The sequence below is a fragment of the Lygodium microphyllum genome, chromosome 17 (genome assembly GCF_053477565.2).
Source record: "Lygodium microphyllum isolate KBCC chromosome 17, Lygodium_microphyllum_v1.1.10, whole genome shotgun sequence".
Taxonomy (NCBI): Eukaryota; Viridiplantae; Streptophyta; class Polypodiopsida; order Schizaeales; family Lygodiaceae; genus Lygodium; species Lygodium microphyllum.
In genome coordinates, this window is record NC_141151.1 from 3,589,854 (window position 1) to 3,595,160 (window position 5,307).

A 5,307-nucleotide genomic window follows, 5' to 3' on the forward strand; every position below is an offset into this window, starting at 1 on the left:
ATTCAATTGCCAACCACCTTCTTTGCTTAGGAGACAAGTTAGGCTATGAGAGTAAGTACTTCAACACCCTATGGTCACTTTTCACTTTAAGGTGACTTCCATAGAGGTAATGATGCCATTTTTTGACTGCACGTAGTATAGCTAGTATCTCTTGCTCATATACATGCATTTGTCTCTCTTTTTCATCAAATTTTATACTCTCATATGCAATGACACCATGTTCTTGGGCTAAAACAACCCCCGATCCTCTCCCACTAGCATCCACATAGATCACAAAGACCTTAGAAAAGTAGGGACAAACCAATATGGGTGCTGAAATGAGGAGTTGCTTCAGCTCATTGAAGCTCTTGTCAGCCATTTCATCCCAAAAGAAAGCTTCTTTCTTTAACCTATCGGTTAATGGTGCAGCCACATGAGCATAATTCTTGATAAATCTTCGGTAGAAAGAAGACAAACCAAGAAAACCCCTCAATGAAGTGGTATTTGTTGGAGTAGGCCAATCTTTCACAAATTGGACCTTTTTTGGGTCAACCTTGATGCCATTTTCTCCAATGATATATCCCAAGTATTCTACTTCTTTGGCCATGAATGTACATTTGCTCGCTTTAGCAAAAAACTTGTGACTCCTCAATAAGTCAAAACTTCTCTCACATGCTGTAAATACTCTTTTTTGTCTTTGCTATATATCAATATATCATCAAAGAACACCAAAACTGTCTTGAACAAAAGTAGCTAAAGTATCTTGTTCATTAAAGCTTGGAATGTAGTCCATTTGAAAGACCAAAGGGCATAACAATGAAATGATACAATCCCCTCTCGGTCCTAAATGCAGTCTTGTATTCATACCCCTCCTTCATGCATATTTGATGGTATCCCGATCCCAAATTGATCTTTGAAAAGACCTTGGCATCCTTCAATTCATCCAAAAGATCATCAATCCTTGGTATTGGATTCCTATTTTTGATAGAGGCCTTGTTCAAATCCTGATAATCTATGCACATGCAAAATGAATCATTCTTCTTCTTGACTAGAAGAATGGGAGAAGCAAAGGGAGATTGACTTGGTTATATAAGACCCATTTCAAGTAGCTCCTTTACTTGGTGCTCAACTTCTTCTCTTTCCACCTTTGAAAGGTGATATGGAGGTTTATTGATAGGCTTAGTATTTGGAAGCAAGTCAATGGGGTGATCCACTTCACGCTTTGGAGAAAGAGAGGTAGGTGACTGAAATAAATCATTATACTCTTCCAACAATTTGCAAAGACAAGGATCCATATTTTTTGAAGGAGTAGAGGGCTGATCCTCATCAATATTTGACAAGAGAAGGGTAAACATACATGTCTTTACATTGATTTATCTCTTAATCTTCTTGGTGTTGATCACCTCTAGCTTCTTCTTCCCAATCCTTTGAAGAGTAATTTATTGTCCATGCCATTGAAATTCCATTTGCAGCCTATTCAAATCCATGGTAAACCTACCAATACTTTTCAGCCAATTGCAACCAAGTATGATATCAATGGGACCCATCTCCAAAGCTATAAGATTCACTGAAGTGGTACAAGATGATGATAAAGTGATGGGAACATTGGAACAAATCTTTTTACTGCTCTCATAAGCTACATTTTCCACTTGGATTCTTAGTGATGAAGGCATTTCTTGTGTATACAACTTTAGCCCATCAAGAGACTGTGTATTAATGAAGCTATGTGTGCTCCTGATATCAATAAGAATATGAGCAACTCTTTCATTAATATAGCCTTTAAGATGTAATGTATTGTCCCCTTTGGAACCATTCCAAGCATCACGGGAGATAGAACAAAGCTTCAATGAATCTAAATTTTTCAAAGCATCATCCATGAAGTAACCACTTGGGTCAAATGGAAAACCATCCATAGGGTCATAGAATTCTTCATGGCAATCATCATCATGGTCATGCGTCTCCTCAAGAGTGGGTAACCAATCAAGCTGAGATAGATTGCCTTCATTTGCCTTAGCATCTCATTCCTCTTCAAAGATCATGCTCACTTTGACATTCTTGGCTTTGCATTTTTTCTTGTGATCGGGAGACCATTTCCCCACATTTGAAGCATAGACCTTTTGCATACAAGTCCTTTAGCTTGTCATTAGACACATGCTTCCCTTGCATAGGAGCTGAGTTTTTGCCACTAATTTCAATCCTCTTTCCATCTTATCTATTTTCAGCATTAAATCTAAAATTATTGCCCTATTTTGGTCCTTAAATAGTAGGAAATGTAGGGATCTTGCTGTAGGTATTTGTTGGCTTCCCTCCTTGCTGAAATGCAGTCTTTGTCTGCCCATAATTTGTAGTTGTTCTAGTGGACTGGTTTGGCTAAAAATGTTGTTGCCTTGTTCTTTGCTGAAAACTCTTGTATTTTTTACCATACCTTTCAGCCAATTGTATGGCATCTTGTAAAGAGGATGGTTTCATAGCTTCCACTTTTGAAGAAAGAGAATATTCAAGCCCAAATATGTACTTATTCAACTTGGTATTGTCGAATATGCCTTCCACATACATGGAGAGGTTGAGGAATTGATTAGAATAATCTCTAACCGTTAATCCCCTTTACTCAAGAGCATACCACTTCTTCTCCAACTTCTCTTTTTCAATAGAAGACACAAAGACTTCGATCATTGCCCTCTTTAATGCATCCCATGTTAAGAATTCATTACCAGTCCTTGACATGTATCGCCATCAAGTGTGTGCATATCCTTCCAAATGTAGGGCTGCTAATTTTATTCTTGGCATTCTCCGGTCTATGATACAAAGAAGAATACATCTCAAACTTGTCAAACCATTCTTCTAATTTGATAGGGGATGTATTTTCACCCTTGAAATTAGAAATGGTTATTTTCTCCTTGTATTCGCACTCATATTGATGAGATTGGCCATTATTGTGTTGTTGTCCATAAAAGCTTGGGCCAAAAGAATTTTGTCTTTGAACATCATTATTCCATGTTCCATGAACATATTGTTGTTGTTGTCCATGAATATTTGCAAACCCATTTGGCTGATTAAATTTTCCTTGCGACAGAGAGAAAGAGTTGCCAACAACATGAGGATGTCCATAGACTTGATGTCCATACATTGGAGAGTGTATATTTGGTGTGGCATTCATTGGTGGTTGTTGTCCACTCATTTGATGAGGCCAAATCTTATTTGAATGAGGGCCTTTTTTAGAGGGCTAATTATATACATGATTATTATTGACATGATGTTGCTGTCCATAAGAATTTGGAACTGAATTCACATGACCATGTCCATTGTATGGATGCTACCCATGAGAATTATTACCTCCACTTGCTTGACCATGATAAGACCTTTGTTCTTCAGCTTTCTCTTCATGTGTAGATTTAGGGATAGTAGAAGGCTATCCATAAAAAGACTTGTAAAAAGGATGGCTTCCATGTGTGTCATCATCAAGCCTTGAGTTAGCTTGGGCCTTATCTTCCAAATCTTGTCCATGAGGGCTAGTGTAGGTCTTGGGTTGATTTAGGGGCTGAAATTGAGGTTGAAAATGAGAGGGTTGGCTCTCCAACTTCAAAGTGCCCAACAACCTTGGGAGTTGTGGACTTTGACTACTCTTGGACAATTGGTAGACTTGGAGCATTTGGAATAGCTGTAGGTAATATCCTCTCACTCAAGAGAGCCACAAGCTTTTCAATGCCCGATTTCATATCCTTAATGTCATTGGAGAGTTGTTGAAAACTGTTAGAATCAGTAGAGACATGAGTAGTGCCAACCCCAATTACTTGTTTGTTTATTGCAGCATGTGTTGAACTTATCTCTAGCTCCTCATTATCATGGTTCTCTTGGTAAATAGCCTCTCGTGAAGTTTCACACTCTTTATCCAGCTGATAGTGCCTTAATCCTTCACTGATAGTATCCATAATGGGTTCCTTTCTTTTATTTTTAGCCATAGGTGACGTCTTGTCTTGAGTTTACAGCAAAATAAAAAATCAAATATCTTGAGCTCTAATGATCCAAATGACCAACTTCTTGGCTCTTTATAAATCTTAGGATGTCCCCTTTCAAATGATCTATCAACTATTGAAGATGGTTGAGTACAGAAACTTCTATAAGCAATTTACTGTAGTTGTCTGGAATTTCTTGCAACCTGTGAATGCTCTGTTCTAGTCATTTAATGACTTGTACCATCAATTTCATGCATGTACCAACTATGTAGACCTGCAAATGAACTCCATACATTTGCCAATACTAAAAATAACCTTTTCAATTAACCAAGGATTGGATAATTCCATTGTATGCTGCAAAAGAATGACCTATCAATGGAACTTTGCTTGAAAATCCTGTTCCAACTCTTTATTACTGACCCAAATAACAAATGCCACCAATAGCATACATCTTGCTCATCATAACTCTGTTCCCATTTGCCAATATCATTGCATTATGTTGCCATACATTTGCCTTTAATCATATAACCCATGCCAAATATACCATGCTGAAGGCTGAATTCTTGTGCCTTTGAGTGGTACCTGCACCTGAACTTTAAATGCATGGGGTCTGAGACTTGAGGGGTGTGCGAATTTCCCTCTCAAGCCGGTTTGTGCTCCCCTTTAGGGTCCTTGTCATCAGTAGGGGAGGGTCACCTCTCTTTTGTCCTACCAACTCGCCTAGCATCCACTTTTCCTCGTGGGTAAAGACATGGCATGTCAATGCTAGATTAAGAAGACATCATAGAATGAATTTATTGGAAAGGATTTGACTATCATTTCATGATATGCATGAGCTTGGAAGAAATTGGACTGGAAATGGAGTGAGATTAGGTAAGGAATACCTACATCACAGTGACTCACTACTATACAATTGTATTTCACTTACCAGGGCAATATTTTTTCATTCAAGGCAATGAGACAAAAGGCAAACAGTTCAATGTCAGGTTAGAGAAGAATGGGTGAGAATTTGAAACATTGGAAGTGATTATATTCAATGAATGTAAGTGATTAATCAGTAATTAATCACTAGGGTTGCTAAATGGATTATTCATGAAGTGCTTTTAAGAGAATAATTGGAATTCTGAATCATTTTAATCCCTCATTCATCAATTGGATTAGCTCAGAAATTGGATTCAGAAAGGAGAGATTAAAGATTATTTAAAATACCTCATATGCTTGTGAATGATGAATGTAGTTGATGTGGATTCCTCACACAAAGATGGACTGTCTTTAGCTATAAAGATCCACAGAAATTCCCAATTTGAGCATGCTTCAATGTAGGATAAGCTCCTAGCTTCATATGGACTCCATTGGTGCCACATGCTTCAATGAT